The following is an 18842-nucleotide window of genomic DNA, read 5'->3' on the forward strand; positions in this document are numbered from 1 at the left end:
GAAGGCAACCTCGAGGCTTATGTGGCCCCCGGTGAAAATGAGTTTGACATCCCTGCTCTGTTGTAGTCTTCTTCCTCTTTTTCTTTTTTAAATTGATTGACTTGAGAGAGGGAGAAACACTGATTTGTTGTTCCATTTGTTTATGCATTCATTGGTTGCTTCATGTATGTGCCCTGATTGGAGATCAAACCCATAGCCTTGGTGTATTGGGACGACGCTCCTATCAACTGGCCAGAGCTACTCTATAGTCTTCTTAAGTGGGAGGAACTCTTCTCTTCTGTGGACAGTGGTCTCTACACACATCTTTAAGGGACTTCATTAACTTGGGAAGAGGCGACTGTCCTGAGGTTGCCCTGCTGTGAGGAACCCAAGCTTCTCAGAGAGGTCAGGTGTTGACAGTGGTGAGCAGTCCAATTTGGGTACCCTCAGCCCCAGTGCCAGACAAGTCAGCACTGAGGGTTCCCGTGATTCCAAGCCCCAGATGTCGAGTAACCCTCAGCCTTTGAGTTTTCCCAACAAAGCCCTAGATATTATGGTGCAAAGGCAAACCAGACCCATTGTGCCCTTCCCAAATTCCCTGACCCATGGAACCCATGACCATACTAAAATGGGGTGGTTTGTTACGTAGTACTGGAACTGGAATACAAGTGTGGAAGGAGGAGTGAGGTGCTACCGTGACACGACCCTAAAGCAGCTGGCACCGGCTTTGGGAAATGGGTAGACGCTGGAAGAGCCTTCAGGAGATGGTTGGTAGGGTCACGCCAAGCTTTAGGGAGATGGTCAGTGAGGACCTGAGGGTATGGAGGCAAGGACAGTATTATCTCAAGTGTGAGGAGAGGGGACCCTTGTTATCAAGGGGCAGAAAATTCGAAACATCGCTGTTTATGGGAAGGTAGAGAATAGAAAATGTACCTAACAAATTCAATAATCTAGACAAGGATTTCTGGACAGAATAATGAAAATGCCATCTGGCTGCTTCTTGCTGTCTTGTGAAAAAACACGAGGAAAGAGACAATCTTAATAGAGAACTGTTCAGCCCTGGCTGGTGTGGTTCAGTTGGTTGGAGCGTCATCCCATACACAGAAAGAGTGAGGGTTTGATTCCCGGTCAGGGCGCATACCTAGGTTGCAGGTTCAGTCCCTGGTTGGGTGTATATGGTAGGCAGTGGATCAATCTCCCTCTCTCTCTCTGGAATCAAAGTATATATCCTCAGGTGAGGATTAAAATAAATAAAGAAGTGTTCAGCTTTCAGGCCAAATTTAGAGAAAGTATAAAGGAGCCTGTTCTTCCTGAGTTTGAAAATGAAACTCTTTCTTATTTGCAGCTTCTCCAGACGGCAAATCATTCTGAATGAAATGATTTTAGGGCAATGAGCAAATCCGGAGTGGGACTGTAAAATCCTTTGTCAAAACCTCAGAAAGATCTAAGGCGGTGCCTCACAGAAACTTCCAGAGAAGAAAGCCTCTCTAAAGATCTTCAGGGTATTTTCTACAAATTTTCTCTATTAAACGACACGGCTCTTAGGAGTCTAAAGGACCTTATCCCACAGCAGCTCAAAAGACGCCGAGTTCAAAAGAATATCTTTGCAGAGATTTGTGGGTGTGTATTGTGTTTAATAAGGCAGATTATAAATTGATGCACACTTAAGTCCACCAAGATTTCAAAGGAACTGTACCAGGTTGGGCTGAAAGGGACAGAGACATTACAACATGTGACGAGGCTTTTGGACCCCCAACCTTTGGAGGCAGGGAGGAGACTAAGAAGGCTGCTTAGCCTCAAACACAGATGGCCAGTGGGCCAGTGACTTAGGTGCCTCCCACCCCCCATTCTCTTGGAATGAAGTGTCTTCTGGGGTACTCCATCCCTGTATCACCATCGTATGCTGGGCATGTGGGGCAGGTAACTTGTCTTTTTAAAGATCTGATGTTCACAGGTCTCTAGGTTGAAGGAATTCTTGTTGAGAACTGCATGTGCGCTGACTTAGACGATGAGATCCTCGACCACAACCCTGAACCTGATGCCATAAGGGGATGAGACTTCAGGGCATCTTGGAAGGACATGGGGAAGTGCATTTTGAAGGAGGAGTAATGTAAATAATTTTTAACCAAGTAACAGACTGTGGAAGACTTAAATCCCTTGACACGCCTACCATTGAGAAATGGGGGGGAGTGGTTTATGTCCCTTGCCCTTGAGTCTGGGCTGACCACAGACTTGCTTTTACCTATTTACTTTTTTAATCCTCACCTGAGGGCTTAGTTTTTACTGATTTTAGTGAGAGGGGAAAAGAAAGAGAATGATAAGGTGGTGGGGGGGGGCAGAGAGAGAGGAGAGAGAAACATCGACTGATTGCCTCCTGTGTGCACCCAGACCAGGGACTGAAACCACAATGTTTTGGTGTAGAGGGCGACGTTCCAACCAACTGAGCCATCTGGCCAGGGCCAGACTTGCTTTTTTACCACTAAATTGAGACAGAGGTGATGCTGTATGCCTTCCGAGGTTGGGTATAAAAGGGGAAGCAGCTTCTGCCCTGCTCACTGGGACATTCACACTCTGAGCTCCAGGTCACCCTGTAAGGCGTCTGAGGCCGCCATGCTATGAGAAAGCCAAGCATGTCTGAAAGGCCTCAGAAGGCTCTGTGGTCCGCGTCACACTCGTCAAGTCCTCCCAGCCAGGGGTCAGTCACCTGTGTGAATGAGCCTTCAAATGATTCCAGCCTCCGGCCCTCGAATGCCCCCCCCCCCCCCGCCCCCACCATATTCTTGTCTTCTGAGCTGAGGCCTCACATATTGCAGAGCACAGACGAGCCATCTGCTTTGCCCTTCCTGAATTCCTGACCCAAAGAACCCAGGCCTGTAATGAAATTGCTGTGGTTGCGAATTTGGGGTAAGCAGCAGTTGTGACCAGAAAATGGAGAAATCTTAATTTTGTCAAGCTATCACAGAAAGAATGCATAGTTTGGGATAACTGAGAGTTCATTTTTTAACAAATATCACTTTCAGCAAAAATGTTAAAAATGTTATCATGTTGGAACAATACTTAAGAAAACACTATACTTAGAAGTGTTTTGCAGCTTCATTAAACATGATAAAATTATTATTTTACTTTCTTAAGGATTCTGAGTTGTCATGGTGAACATCAACTTGTAATGTGCTTTAAAACAGGGGCATCTTCAGGGCTGCTGGAGTTCATGGGGCTGCACCCCTGGACCACAAGCTCCCAAAGCAGCCGGTATGTGTAAACCACGTGACATTCTAACAGGGAAATTAGAATCTAACAGCCTATCATACAAAACACAGGCCACGAGCAGCCACAAAAACTGTCTTAAAGCCAGGACAATCGACTTCACACACAAGGAGCTCGTTATGAGTCCCGTACTATTGATCAATACGCTCGGGCCAATGGAAATAATTGTCATCAACTGACTAAAGGGCTAAGTTTGTGTCTTTGATTGACAACGGCTTTCACCTCTTGATTTTAAAAGCTTGATGAAAGTAATGTAGTAAAATTCTTTAGAAAGTGTCCAATACTAACCCATCTAACTGCACTGAATAAATAACATCTGCACATTGAACTTCAATTTCTTCTAAATATCCCACACACCATCAAGGAGAAAATTTACAACCTAGATAATGCTCTCATCACACATGAACGTTGTACTTGCCAGAATTAAATACAAATTCCTTTGCAGAGTGTCACACAGGGAGCCGGGCCTGCCAGAGCCTCCCCTATTAATTCGAATGCTTGAAGGATTTTTGCCCTTTGTTGGGAGTGCCTGCTTGGTGGCACGTATATTTAGCTTTTTTATTTTTAGATTAAATTTGTCAAATTCCTTACAAGAAAGGTGTTAGAACCTACCAGTTCATGGGTCAGCCCAACGGCTGTTTTATTTTTGCTAAAACTCTCAGACAGGCCTATTGGAGGTCTCTCTCCGAGAGCACCTGGCAGTTTGATTTCCTGGGTTTGCCTTGCAACATGGAATTCAGTAGTTTCATGAAAAGCTGAATTTTACTTCCAGAAATACTGCTCTGAGGAAATAACTCAAGAAATCACTTCAACAATTTGAACACCAAGCCGTCTAGTGGAATGGAACTCAGTCTCCTCTGAGTCTTCCCGTACCTTCTGTTTTCACGTATTGCAACTATCAATATGCCTGCCTGTGAGAGACTGACTCCGTCACAGTTACTGTTGTGGGCTTGGGAAACAGATGACCAGATTCATCACAAGCGAGCACAGAGCAAGACAAATGGCTCAAGAGGGCGCTTCTGTAGAAAGAACACGCGAAATTTAGTGCACAAACTGTCATGTCTATTTTGACTATTCGGAGGATATTAGAATCTTCTCACTTATATTCTACTTGTCACCTGTGGTTCATTTAGGCCAATGACTATCAACTCTGACTGCCTATCAGAATCACTGGGGATACTGGCTTACTGGTCTGGGATCAGGCATCTACTTTTTAAAAGCTCCTCAAGTGATTGTAACTGCACAACCATTGATTTAGGTAAAACTATTAAATAACTTGGCCCTAGACAATAAAATTATTATTTTATAATGCTAATTGTTTTACTAATTGAGTCAAGTTTCATATTATCCACTTTGAATTTATTTTTTCTCTCTCTTAAAATACCAACTTAATTAAGTTGCTTTCCTAATTGGTCTTCTGATTGAATTTTTTTAACCATACAAATTAATGATCCTCTCAATGCAAAAAGGTTATTCACTCAATTTTAGGTTTATTTCCCTTATCCTGTGTTCGCCAACAAGTGGAACACCTGTGCACTAGTATCTTTCTCTTTTAGGGATGATGAGCGATCTTTGATTGCACCCTGGTCATCTTGGGCATTGTGTTATCAGACTCTGGATCTAATTAAATTTTCTATTTTTGTAGGTTCCTACTACACATGGACCAGCAGTGGGGAAGGGCAGCAATGCTTTACTGTGGGACAGGAGTAGAAGTCCAGGTTTCTGTTTTGCTAGGCTGCTCATTTCCTGGTCCTTTGGCAAGAGAGAGAAACAGCTTCTCTTGTCGGTACATATTGGTGTTTCTGTGCTGGGGGCTTTTCCAGCTCCCAGTCCAGGGTACACAGGAGGCAAAAAGGAAACCCAGGGAGCTCACTGGCATATTGCTTCTTGAATTCTAAGGTCCTTAGCTAGTCCACCTGCACTCCATTTTTCAGTCTTCTTACATGACATAAGTTTGTCTTATAACGTAATGTCCAGAGCTTTTAGCTATACTTAGGGAGAGGGAGAGGGAGAAATGCATCCATCCCGTCTTGCCCAGAACTGGAAGTTCCAATTCTCTCTTCCAGATCACACACGCCCATGAGTTAGAAAATGCAGCTTTCTCCTTGGAGAGTTTATAGGACAACTGAGGAGCCAGGGGGCCCATATCACAGCAGTGGACGACACAGCCTTGTGTATGGGGAAGGCAGTTGCAAGTTTCCCTCTTTAAAATACTGGTAACTCTCAACTTAATGTCCAGCTTGGACCTTTCTCTGGACCTCCAGGTGGGCGGACAGACAGGCCCCCCTGGGGGGCCCATGGGACCACATATCTGACCTGGCCAAAATGAAACTCGCCACACTGCCCTCAATGTTCTCCTTCTCAGGACCCTATTTCAATGAAGTGCCACCCAAAACACTGTGTCCCAAGCCCAAAAAGAGTTCTCTTCCACCCCCAAACCCCCATCCATTCTTGGCTGGGAGGCAGCATGGAACAGGCAGAGCATAGGCTCTGGAGACAGACAGCCTGGGCTCAGCTCTGGGCACTGGCTCTCTATGTCCTTGGGTAAGTCTCACCCACGCTCTGGGCATCAGTTTCTTCACCTTAAATGGGGTTAATAATATTACCTACCTCATAGGGAAGATGCAAAATTATCTAAATGAATACATGTAGAAAACTAGTGCCTGGCACAGAGAAAATATTTGTTAAAAACTTAACTTTAAGAGTAACTCAGAAAGCTCTTACAGCTTGTCTTTTCTATTTCTGGTGCCATTGTTTTCACTGAGATTATTTCAAGAGCCCCCCAAATGGTATTTATTTCACCAGCCTCATCCCATTTCAGCCTGTACTTTGTCATGCTGTCAGAATGAGCTTCCTAGAAAATAAACCCCATCACGCCATTTTGAATCTGTTGGTCTGTATTGACCAAAACAACAATTCATGCATTCCTTTAAGAGTCTGAGAAAAGCTACAGGTGCCCAGGGTAGAAAAATGCACAGGGTTTACATGTGTGCATGAACCCCTGAACCTCTTCCTCATCTTAGAAATCATTCCCATGCCCCTCCTCCCCGTCCGCTCCCAGCAGTTCACGCTGACCTTTGTTTGAGCACGTAACAGGCTATACTGTGATGGCCTCTGTCTATATTCGCCTCACATCACTAAGCGACAAGCAGAGGCTCTGTCTTTCTCGTCTTTATTTCCCTGACACCCAGCGCAGTGCCACAGAACCTAGTAGTGGAGAGCCGATGATCAAAATTTATTGAACGTGTGGAAGACAAAGAGTAAAAGATGTAAATGAGGTCACAGAGTTCTCTTCACAAGATTGCAAAGCTTTCTAGAACACGCATGCACGCACACACTCTCCCTCTCCCCATCTCTGTCTCTCTCGCATACGTGCACACAGGCAGGTGAGAAAAAAATCGCATGGCAGAATTAAATTTGGGGGCAAGTCCAACTTTTAACAAGTGATTTCAAGAGAAATAGCTAGAACAACACGAGTGAATAGATTTTGGGAACAGAATAGTTAGATCAGTGGTTTTCCTCCCTGGCTGCACAGTATACTCACCTGGGGAGCTTTAAAACATGCTGATGATTAGGCGTGGGTACCGGAATTTGAAAAAGGTGGCCCCAGGATATTCCAAATGTGCAGCCAAGGTTGAGGACCCCTGAGTTAGAAGCTACTAGCATTTTTGACTTAGGATTTAAAAGTGGAAACCAAATAAAACAAAAATCAAATCTCCAAAGAATCAGGTTAGCCGTGAAAGCACGTTTTTTCCTGGCCTGCCTGAGACTGTGTGCAGTACCTTTTTCCCTACATGTTTCTTCTTGGAAACGACAGGATTGCAATTAAGAGAGAAACAGCTGTGCAAATAGGAGCACAATGTGACAGCTCTCTTCAAAGGTGCTGTTTTTCTCCTTTGTCTCCAACAGAAACGAAACACGTTTTTTTTTTTTTCTTCTTTTCCATGTCCCAGTGGACCATCCTCGAGAGCCCTTGACACGCGGAACACGGCCAGTACAGAAGCTCTAGTCCTGATTATGTCATTCCCTGCAGGGTCCCCTGGGCCTACAAGCCACTTATTCTTAAAAGGTTAAGATGAGGTATTTTAGAAAGCAATTATTATTGTAAGAAAGACTTACACAAATAAACAAAGGGAATGGGAGAGAGAAGAGCATATCGCAGGCAACTGAGCCAGAAGACGACCAGGCTTACGGTTCCCTTGGGCTTTGGTGTCCAAAACATGTGCACTGAAATCCTGCACTGGTGGCCAACTTCTCTGAGAACTGGTTTTCACTGAACAAATGGTATTTAACTTCCTGCACGGGTTCTTATAAAGAGGGAGATACAGTATATTTAAATCACCTAATGCCTGGCATGGGGCACGTGACAAATGTTAGTCCTATTATTTTTCCCTCCTCTTCAAATAGGATTTTCGTGGTATGTGCTATTTGTCATAAAAGGGAAGCAGTGGCAGGAAGTCGTCGTCAGGATTGTGATCCCAAGGGCTCCCCTCCCCGTGAGCTTTGCCACCTTGGACAGATTACTGTGTCTTTCTGAGCGAGTGCCCTCTGGAGGGGAAGGTACAGCCCCGGGCACCCGCACAGCTGCCGCAGGCCTGTGCTGTGGGCCGTGTGGGCAGACACTGTGTGGTGTATGCGCTATGCCACTGCTTAGTGCCCGGCAAACGCGCGGCTCGCAGTAGGTGCCCACAAATGTTTACTGCATAAAAGAGGGCCCTGCCCTGGCTTGGTGCCATCTATTTCCGCACAGGCGGAGACCTTTTTACGTGTATGTCCCCACTTAGGGCTTTGTTTTAAAAGGATCTTGTTTCTAGGAATCTGACCTCTGGATAAACAGAAATAAATATGTTGTACTAATTTTCTTATACTTCGGCTTTTAAAAAGGCTTTGTGTTTCTTTAACAAGATAGCTTTTTAAAAGGGGTCATGAATTGGCTCCAATGATTGCTTTTTTCAGATGCTGGTTTGGTTCATCTTTTCCATTTGTAATTGAATTTCCAAGCATTGTACTGATGAAAATGGACTGTGCCTCCTGCTGGAGAGCACTGACTTTTGATATTATAAATCGGTTTGCTTAGTACTGTTGAACCTAAGCTGTGGTCTCTGACCACTGTGACAAAAGGCATTTACTTCTTAACACGTGTCAGAAAGACAATCAATAGGTTAGCTCTGAAATTCTCATTTCTTTCTCTCTTACCGAAAAAAAAAATAAGAGAACATGGCTAGATGTCACATATCTTAGAAATACTTAAACTCACATGGATTGTTCAAATCCAATAATAAAATCACTGAATGCTAAAAAAAAATTATAAGGGGCATGGAAAAACTTTCATTGCCATAGCCATCAGAGCATTAAGAGATTCTTACAAAATGAAACTGAAACCTTAACATTCATATCTTTAAAAATTCTTTATAGAGACATCATTTTTTCCCCTAAGAATAGGGGTTTCCAAATATCTAATATTAGTAAACAATTCTCTTTGTTATAACAGGCAAAAATACAAACATTTGCACAAGATGTTCAAAGTAATACAGCTTCCAGGACCTGCTGAGAATTACTAAGGAAGGGGGATTTATTACCTAAATGAATAAATAAACCTGAGTGCCACTCCGTGTTTGACATTAAGGGATTATATCCTTTCCATTAAAGAGGATTAATAAACAGTCTAAAGGCTAGAGGGAGGAGAGAGGGGAGAAGGCTGGCACACACCAGCTCGGGTGGTGCCAGACATCAGCTGACTGCCTCCACTGATTACCATGGAAACACCTTCTCCTGGGACACTGCCAGGAGGGTAGGGTGCTGCAGAAATGGTGATGGGGAGCAGAGCTGGCAGCCCATGGATTCCAGCAGGGTTCACCCCTGGACACATTACAAGGACGACCCGTCTTCCAAATAAAACGATATCGTTCCAGCAAGTCACGTCAGAGAGAGAAATAAAGCATGAAGCTTGGCACAGTTACAATCCATTTACTGCTACATCGCAGTCACATCAGTTCAGATAATTGTCTCTCTTCTCTTCCCTGCTTGCTTCGTATTCTCCACAGAACTAAAGGATGTATTCGTGTAATTAACTGGCTGCTTCCTTAGCCATCAAGACCATACTGATAAAAAGGGACTGTATCAAACAGCTTAATGGGCAGATTCAAACATTCTCTAAACCAACCCACTGGGCACAACTCACCCACAAAAGGGTAGGAGCTGTCCCAGCTGAGGTCAGGTCAAGTGTTTCAGTTTATGCGGTCTCACTGGAAACCAGTGAACAGATTTTTATGTTTATGCAAATTAAACTCAGTCTTGGCAACCGGCTCCCGGAGTGCTGGCTGGGGAAGAGTCGAGGTCCATATGACTCAAACGGCAGAGGTGCATGGGTTCAGGCAACGCGTGTCAACCACCGGATGTGATCTTTCCCACCAATCTACAGTGATCTCGGGGATGGTTCTCAGTGATGGAGAGGCTGTGATCAAAGTTTTGGGTGCAGTATCACGAATTCTGTGGACTACTTCTTGCCTTTGTTCTCCGTATCGAGCCCCAGAAATCACAGTTCAGTCTCCCTCCCAGCTCTGCTAACCATTCACCTCCCGACCCCACTGCTCCTGTACAAATTTTAACCTTTCTTGGCAACTGTATTGGAATTAATGTTTTAATTTGACATTACAGCTTACAAGTATAGTGTAGAGAGTGATTCAAGGGGAAGGATACTAATTTGACAATAACACATACTCCGGCCGGCTGAAACCCTAACCTCAACTATGCAGTGTCTGCACACAGACAGTCACCCTGTGGCCAATAGAGGTGTCACCTGTAACTTGAATGTTTCATTCTCAGGCTGTCGCTGACAATTATTTGACCACACCATTTGCGAGAACTGTTACTGAAAATACTTCCAGAAAACTATCATAATTTCCTATTTTTATCTTTCCTGGGAAGAGGGACTGGAATCATTGTTGAATGGTAAGCTGACTGAATAACTTTGCTAGTGGAAGGGGAAAAGGCTCCAAGTTTATCACGGAGCTACATTTTGTTTAGGCTTATGGAAAGATCAGTCTTTATCCCCTGAGCGCACACCAATTCCTAACAGAGAGTGGAGAGCTAGTGGTTGTAGCTGAAGATGAACTGAGTCCCCACTGTGTGCTGAGCTCTGTAGTTTAAGGTAACGGAAAAACACGTGATACCACTGTACACCTGCTAGAATGCCTAAAATGCAAAAAAGCTGAGAATACCAAATACTGATGAGGGTGTGGAGCAACAGGAATTCTCATGAATCGCTGGTGAGAAGTAAGACCGTGCAGCCTTCAGAAGGCCACGTGGCCGTCCTTATAAAGCCAAACTCAGGCCCATCACACGATCTGGCCATTTTCCTCATGGGCATTTGCTCAAATGATCTGAAAACTTGTGTCCATAGGAAAACCTGCATGTGAACCTGCAGTAAAGCTGCTTTACTCTTATTTGCCCAAAACTGGAAGCAACCAAGACGCCCTTCAATAAGCAAATAGACAGACTACAGTATATCCACACAATAAAATATTTTTCAGTGACTAAAAAGGAATTGAGGTACCAAGTCATGGAAAGACACAGAAGAACCTCAGTAGCCACTGCCAAGTGAAAGAAGCCAGTCTGAAAGGGCTACATACTGCATGGTCGTCATTATGTGACAGTCCAGAAAAGGCACAGACAGAGAGTACAATGACTGGAGGCGGCTGGCGGTTCGGGGGGAGAGATGATGGTGTAGAGCTATGTAGGAACCATCAGGCAGCTTTTCCTCCCTGGCTGCCTGAGCAGCGACTGCCATTATGGTGCCTGGTAACTACCTGGACCGGGCAATTCATGCCCAACAACGACTTTGGCACAAACAAATGGTCACTGACGTCCTTCACCTCGGAAAGCAAGAGTACCTAAGACAGCAACTTGGGAAAAACCAGCCAAAATGCTGGTGCCAAAATGTAGAAGACCACACCAGATGTCACCGTGGTGTTTGGATTCAGAACCCATTTGGGTGGTGGCAAGACAACTGGCTTTGGCATGATTTATGATTCTTTAACCCAAACCCAGACTCAGAAGCCATGGTCTGTACGAGAAGAAGAAAACAGAGAGGGAACTGCAAGGACAGAATGAAGGGTGTCAGGGCAGCTGCCAGGGCCAGCGCGGGTGCTGGCAAAAGGAAGGAGTAAAGGTTCCGCAGGGACTTTATCTGCAGTGATTGTGCAGATTTTCCATGAGAGGATTAATGAAGGACAAATGCTTAAAAAATGGTAAGAGCCAAGTACTGGAAAATACTGCGTATGAAAAGAGAATGAAAAAAGAAATAAAAATAACAGGTACTGTCAGTGATAGGCAACTTATGAACAGGTAATGTTTGATGGTGATACTTATCTTAATTTTTATGCTAAATTTTAGTTGTTCCCAGGAAAACACAGGGGGTCTATTTTATAAGCTGTAGGAAATTTAGGCAATAGCGGGGGGCAACATAGTAACAGCTTATCTACAAAGAAATTTTCCAAAGATGACCCACAAGGCAGAACTAGCTGTGCATGTGCCAATTTTGTTGATACACAAGGTATAATGCTAAGTATGTGAAAGCGCATATTCAAATAAAACGAACACCTCCCGATTTAACTTCCAGTTTACAGGAAATACAGGGACTAGGAGAGTAAGTTAAATGAACCACCAGAGAACAATCAGGCAAATCTAGACAAGACTTAGTCCTGGACTCCTTAAAAGGTCAATGTCATGAGTATCAAGTGCTGGTAAGGATGTGAAGAAACCAGGACTCCTGTACTGGAGGGGATGGAAAACGGAGCAGATGCTTGAGAAACGTTTGGATTTAAAAAAAAAAAAAAATAGGGTATTTACAAGATAGGCTTTGAACAATGGAGGAAATTTGAGTATGTGTGGGATATTAAATATTTGGAAACATTAATTTTTTAGACATGAAGAAAGTACTATGGTTATGAAGGAGAATGTGCACAGGAGCAGGTTGGTGGCGCGGTGCCATGAGAGAGGGCAAACAAGTACGGCAAGCAAAGAAACACACCCTGAACGCAGGTGGAGGGCACAGGGGCGTTCCCTGTCCTATTCTCTCACCTCTCTGAACATCTGGAAATATCATAACAGAAAGTCAGAGGGAAAGAAGTGCCAGTGAACTCTGAGGGGTAGCAAGTTCTGAAGGCAGGAAAGATACCGCTACCAAAGACTTCCTTTGTTCCCTCCCTTCCTTGCTAATTGAAGTAGAAAACATACTCTTCTACAGCTCACACCCAGTTAGTTTTTCACAAGTGAGAAATAGTTGGTGTCTGTTTCTACCACATAAGGTCTAGAATAAAACATATCATAGATTTTAGAATTTTTAATGTTTGGTGTGGAGGAGACCAAGGAATATGGTTATAGCTCATGTAGAATCAAAAATGACAAGTAGAGACCTTTAAAAATAGGAGTAGCAAACTGGTGGCCTGTGGGCTGGAAACGGCCTACAGCCGCATTTTATTTGGCTTGCCTGGCATTTAACAACCAGGAGATTTTACGTAACATACAGACTTCAGCTTTTTCTAGGTGAATCCAAAGATCTGGCATGCTGGACTCAGCAGTAACCACAAGTGGTGACAGGTGAGCAGAGGCTGCCCCATGAAGAGGTATGTGCTTCGTTCATTTCCGAACCTGCCTGGCTCCTAAATGCATTTGACTTTGACAGAGAAAACGGGTACGCAGTAAATTACTCTTTCCAGTAAGATTTGCCTTACAACCATCCTCAGCTCTCTTTCCCGTCATATGGATGTAGCTAATGAGAACATTATGTTGGGAAGGAGATGAGATGGAAGGGAGGGGCTTTAAACATTTATTAATTTTAGAAATTAATAAAATCTTGGTCCAACAGTAATTAAAACAGTAATTGGCACAAGGATACCCAACAGACCAATAGAACAGAGCAGAGAAACTGGAAAGAGACGTGTGGACACAGTTATCTATGACCGATGCAGCCCTGATGAGCGGCAGGGAAAAGACGACCTTCTCAGCAGACAGTACTGGGACAAGGGTCTATCCAGATGGGGAAAAACTAAACCCTGGGCGGCAGCCTCACACAGGCACAAAAATCAATTCTAGGTGGACTGTAGACGTCAATGTGAAAGGCAAAGCAATAGTGCGTATAGGATATAACAGGGGAGACTATCTTCACAATCTTGGGGTAGGGAATGATTCCTTAAACAAAAGTAAAAAGATCAATCTTAAAGGAAAAAAACTGATCAGGTAAATGACAATAACAGGAAAACTATGTTCTAAGACATCATTGAAAGAATGAAAGGGCAAATCACAGAGTCAGAGAAAATAGTGGCAACACATGTAACCGCCAACAGGCACATATGTGGAACATAAAAAGAATGCCTAGAAATCAGCTACAAAAAGAAAACCCAAAAGAAAAAATAGGCTAGAGATGAATAGACACTTCACAAAAGGCATCCCAATGACCAATAAACACACAAAAAGTATTAGTAACAAAGGGAATGCAAATAAAACCACAATGTGCATGTGTCAACAGACAAATGGATAAAGACATGGTATGTAAGGATAATGAGATATTCAACCATGAGAAAAAATGGGAAATGTTGCCATTTACAACAACTTGGATGGACCTTGAAGGCATTATGCTAAGTGAGGTGAGTCAAAGACAAACACCATGATATCACTTACACGTGAAATCTGAAACAGCTTAACTCAGAAACAGAGTGGTGGTTGTCAAGAGTCGGGCGCTGGGGAAAATGGGGAGACGTTGGTATGGAAACAAATGTCCAGTTATAAGATGAAGAAGTTCTGAGGATCTATTGTACAGCATGGTGATGAAAGCTAATAACAACACTGAATTATATACTCGAAAGTTGCTAACTGGGTAGATCTGAAACGCTCTCACCACAAAAAAGAAACAGTAATTGTAGGATGTGATGGAGGCGTTACCTAATTCTACACGGGCGATCATTCTGTAACTTATATGTAACAAGTCAACGAATCACATACCTTCAACTTCAACAATGTTATATGTCAATTATATCCAATAAAACTGGGGGAAAACCCACAATGCGTAACTACCACATATCTACCAGAATAGCTAAAATTTAAAAGACTGTCGGCACCTAGTATTGGACAAGAAATGGAGCAACTGTAACTTTCATGCATTGTTAGGGGTGTAAACCAGTACAACTACCGTGGAACACAGGAATTACTGATGAACGTTGAACAGCTATTTCACTTCTGGGTATTTGTCCCACAAAAACGTATGCACACGACACCAAAAGACTCTCAAATATTCATCAACATATGAATGAATAAACAAACTGGTACATTTTCACAAGGGAACACCACACAGCAATGGAAATGAAATAACATGGACAAATCTCATATGCATAATGCTGAAAGAAGCAAAAAGGAATACATAATGTTTGATTTAACTTGCATTCAGTTCCAAATGAGCAAGATTATGCCCCTGAAAATGAAGGAAGAGGTAGTAAGTGGGAGGGAACACAAGGGGGCTTCTGGGAGTCCTACTAGTGGCCTATCTCTTGACTTTGGTGATGGTTACACAGGTGAAGTCACTTTGTGGCAATTCGCCAAGCTATATGCTTAAGATCTGTGCCCTTTTCTGCATGTAAGGCATAAGCCAATAAAAAAGTTAAGACATTTGCCCAGACATGAATGAACTCATGGTAGGGGTGTCCCATACGTCAGTAAAAGATTCCAAGGGTCTGCCAATCCAATGACCTCAGTTTTACTTAAATTATCCCAAGCCTCATGAAAAAAGTTTGAAAATCACTATTCCAATGGGCTACTACCACTAAAGAAATGATTACAACAGCAAAGATAGTCTAGTGGAGGCAGTCACTTCCCGAGGGAAACCGAATAGGGCTGTGGTGTTTACTGACACGAGGTACGGATTCTACTGCTCTGACCTGTTAGAATCATGGTGAGCGCGAATAACGAACGGGTCAACGGTGGAGAAGAGGAAGGGGCGGTCTCAGTCATAAAATGAAAAAATGGTTAACTGAGAGTTTTTCCTTCTTTAAATTTTAATTTTAGTTCTCTTTAAATTTTCTCTTTAATTCTGCAATGTGTTTTGCTTTTAAATTAACAGAAACTGGCCAGAACAGCACAACGGATAATCCGATGAATTCGCACACTGAAAGAGTAACTTGGGGAAATGCCAGTGCAGGAGAAGGTTGGCTGAACGATAACAGCTTTATGTGGTGGTGTTATAAATACTGAAAATATATACGAAACAAAGATGGTCTCATAAGCAACGAATAAACTTAATTTGTGGATTCCCCCCCCATAGAACACACACACGCGCACACACATTCATGTACCATAGGTTACGTGTGGCACAAGTTAAGTCCTGTTTGACAAAGACTGGGGTCCTGGCCTTTGGAGTGGGGGGAGGGGAAGAGTCCAAGCCCCCGAGGACGCCTGGTGAAGCGGGCCCATTTGAAGCACTCCTCTCCCACTGATTCTTTCCCACTGGGAAAGCCTAACGCCCCGCCCCGATATTCAGCACGATGTGTGACCACGGTTCAAATGTGACTTGGGGCTAAGGGCAGTCATCAACAATGGCAGAGGGAAGAGATCAACTATACCCAAAATGAACCGTAATAATTATCCATGCCATACTAGAAAAAGTCAGAAAAGACTATGCATAGATTGGCAAGTACTTGACAAGGAACGGAAATACCAGTTTGGATCATGCGTCATTGGTTGCCATGGTGAGGCCTCATCTGAGACTCGGTGTTCAACACGTTAGTGCAGGACAGAACTCTGATGGTTTGCTGGGTTGGCTGGTTAGACCTGAGCCTAGCGCTGGCCCAAGCTGCAGAAGTAGTAACTGACAGTAAAAAGACGCATGAAGAGAAGCAGAGACTGAGAGAATGGCAGGAACTCAGACCATCCAAGGCGCATTCACGCTGCTGAGGGGCCACAGGGTGACGTGGTTCCGCAGAGCTGCTTTGCAACCTGAAGGAACAGTAGCGCCCTGGATTTCCGCCAGACTCCTCTCCCTACGTCCACAGGTATCCGCGTTCGAGACAAAGCAAAATGTTACGGAAGATAGAGCGTGGTCACAATCTGTTCCCCGGAGCCAGAGCGGACGGAGAAATGAAAACCAGAGCGTGAGAGGTGTGGCACACTCAGCTACGTGTTTTTATTGATTTCTCTTGTTTCTGAGAACGTTCCGATCTGATTCTGAAAATGGTGTTTTCATAGTTCTTTTCTTTCCTAGAATAACTCATAACCTGATAGAACTGCAGAAAAATTAGGGCCCATTTAGCACATTAAAAGGGAGTTGAGAAAATGGAGGACCATAAAGAGATTTCCATTTTATTCCATTTCCATCAGTGATTCTTTTTTCCCCACCATTTAATGGATGGATGTTCTTGAATAATCTGCCCCCCTTTTTCCCTCTAGACTCCTAAGTCAGCCTCCAGTTATACACAGATCTGCTCTTAAATTTTATCATAAGTGCTGGATTCTTTCCCTCCCTATAATATTAGACCTCCAATTATCGATGAGATGTATACACAAATACACCAGTACCTAAAACTCAACATGGTTAAAATGTAAATCATTCTCCTTCATCCCTTCTAACCTCTCCATCACTTGTTATCAACATTATCATTTTTAAAGGTTCCTGGTCTTAAACTCTGTTTTTAATTGCAAAGCATTTTAAACATGCAGACTTCACATTCTGCCACATTTGCTTCAGACTTTAAGACATTTCTACCGATCCAGCTGGACATTGCCCATCTCATCCAACTTGCTCCCTCCTTAGAGGCAGCCACTACCCTGCGGTCAGTTCCTCCCAGAAGCACTCCCTGGACAAAGGCTGATGAGCCCACAGAACTGATGCTAGGGCAGGTGCTAGGAAACTGGCAAGAAAGTTGGGAGGTGGTTCAGGGAAGGGAAGGCAGCCAGTAGGGCCCATCATTAATCCAGCTTCCAGTGTGGGCAACTGCAGCTTACTCCTCAGGGAAGCTCTAGGAAATGGTATAAAACACACCTCAGAATGATCTTGGTCAATGGTGAGATGTTAAAGCATTCACCCCCCCCACACACCCATTGGTCACTGGGTTGCTGGGCTGGGTGGGAATTTCCAGTCCTCTGTGTGTGGGAGCAAAGTGGGTTCTGGCAGCATAGTTTCTGACGAAGATGTTGGCTGCTGGAAGTTACGCTGATGTACACAAAAATAAGGGAATCCAGGGGATGCGGGCAGAGTACTGGTAACACCTGCGACAGCATGTCCATCCTACTGACACTGTTCCACCCTCACTGCCATTGATAAACATCATTAATTTTTGACATTATATAATATTATTGCTAGTGTGAACAATAATGAGAATGTGAAGGGCAACAATGAATACAAATACACACCAGTCAATATAAAAATGGAAGGTAGTTTGGGAATATAACTTCATTCAAAGAGTTGTTTAACTTTTTATTGAATTTATATCCTGTGCCTGACTGATCTCCACTTAACGGAAAGCAAGGAAAAGAAGTAAAACGCATAGTGCAATCGATGTTTGTTTGGTTCCACGCTTCACTAGACTTTGACAAAATTTGATTTTCTCCTTTACTTTCCTTCACCTCCTACTTTAAGACTTCAGGGTTATTAGGCTTAAACTGTGATTGATATATAAGATCACAAGTGTTTGCTAAGAATATATACAATCAAGAATGTCTCAGAATAGCATTTCCTCATTAGCTGTAATCCATTAGCCTTCTCGTGGAAGGAAGAAAGGTCTGTGTGTGCATGTGCACGCAGATGCGTGCATACATGTGTCGTGTGCACAGGTGTGTGTGTGAGTGTGCATGTGTGATGCATAATGAAGACAAATTTCAACCTGGGCGACGATCTGGGCAATGAGCCCACAGTGATGTTTAAACCATTTAGCAAAGCCAGGAATAATCTGCCTTCTCTGTACCTCACAACCAACCAGACTCCTGATTTAACAAAATAAAACTACGAAGCAATGTTTCCCATTCCCTTTGGCAGAGACCCAAAGCATTTAAAACAATCTTTAATAATATTCCTCACATATTCCATTATTGGAAAAACAGAGACCTCCCTCATTAAGAACGAGCAGACAGAGAAAAATCATGTCATAAATGAAAATAATCCAGTAGGATCTTTCTGAAGAATCAGAACAAATAGTCACTTGTAAAGCAGACCCCATAAAACAGGAAAAAATAACAAAAATCTCACTGAAATTCAAGAAGACACCTATCAAACTTCTTATTTCAAATAAAAAACCGATTTCAGAGTTTGAATACCCGCGGAGAAGTGAACAACTGAGTGGGTGTGGATCACAGGTAAAACATACTGATGAAAAAAAACTTCTGGAAACAGCATAAAATTTACATGTAAAAGACAGGTAATGTCTTCATACCGTACTTCTCTGCTGTTTCTCTACCTGATCTACTTCCCTATAAAAACAAGCCTTATGAAAATAAGTAAGAAAATGCATGATATATAACAGGTAAGCAGTGAATAGCACGAGGAAGAGAGAAAGATCACGCAGAATGCAGTCTTTACCCTTTAGAAAATGCCTTCGTGAATCTATTGGAAGCTTTGG

The 18842-nt window shown here is 43.3% G+C and overlaps 1 protein-coding gene across 2 annotated transcripts in view; it reads right to left on the reverse strand.

Annotated features, from left to right (window-relative positions):
- The window catches only part of MYO1D (myosin ID), a 310477-nt gene that overhangs the window by 107894 nt on the left and 183741 nt on the right, over nt 1-18842 (reverse strand). The window lies entirely within an intron of this gene.

This window comes from Desmodus rotundus, chromosome 9, assembly GCF_022682495.2.
Source record: "Desmodus rotundus isolate HL8 chromosome 9, HLdesRot8A.1, whole genome shotgun sequence".
Taxonomy (NCBI): Eukaryota; Metazoa; Chordata; class Mammalia; order Chiroptera; family Phyllostomidae; genus Desmodus; species Desmodus rotundus.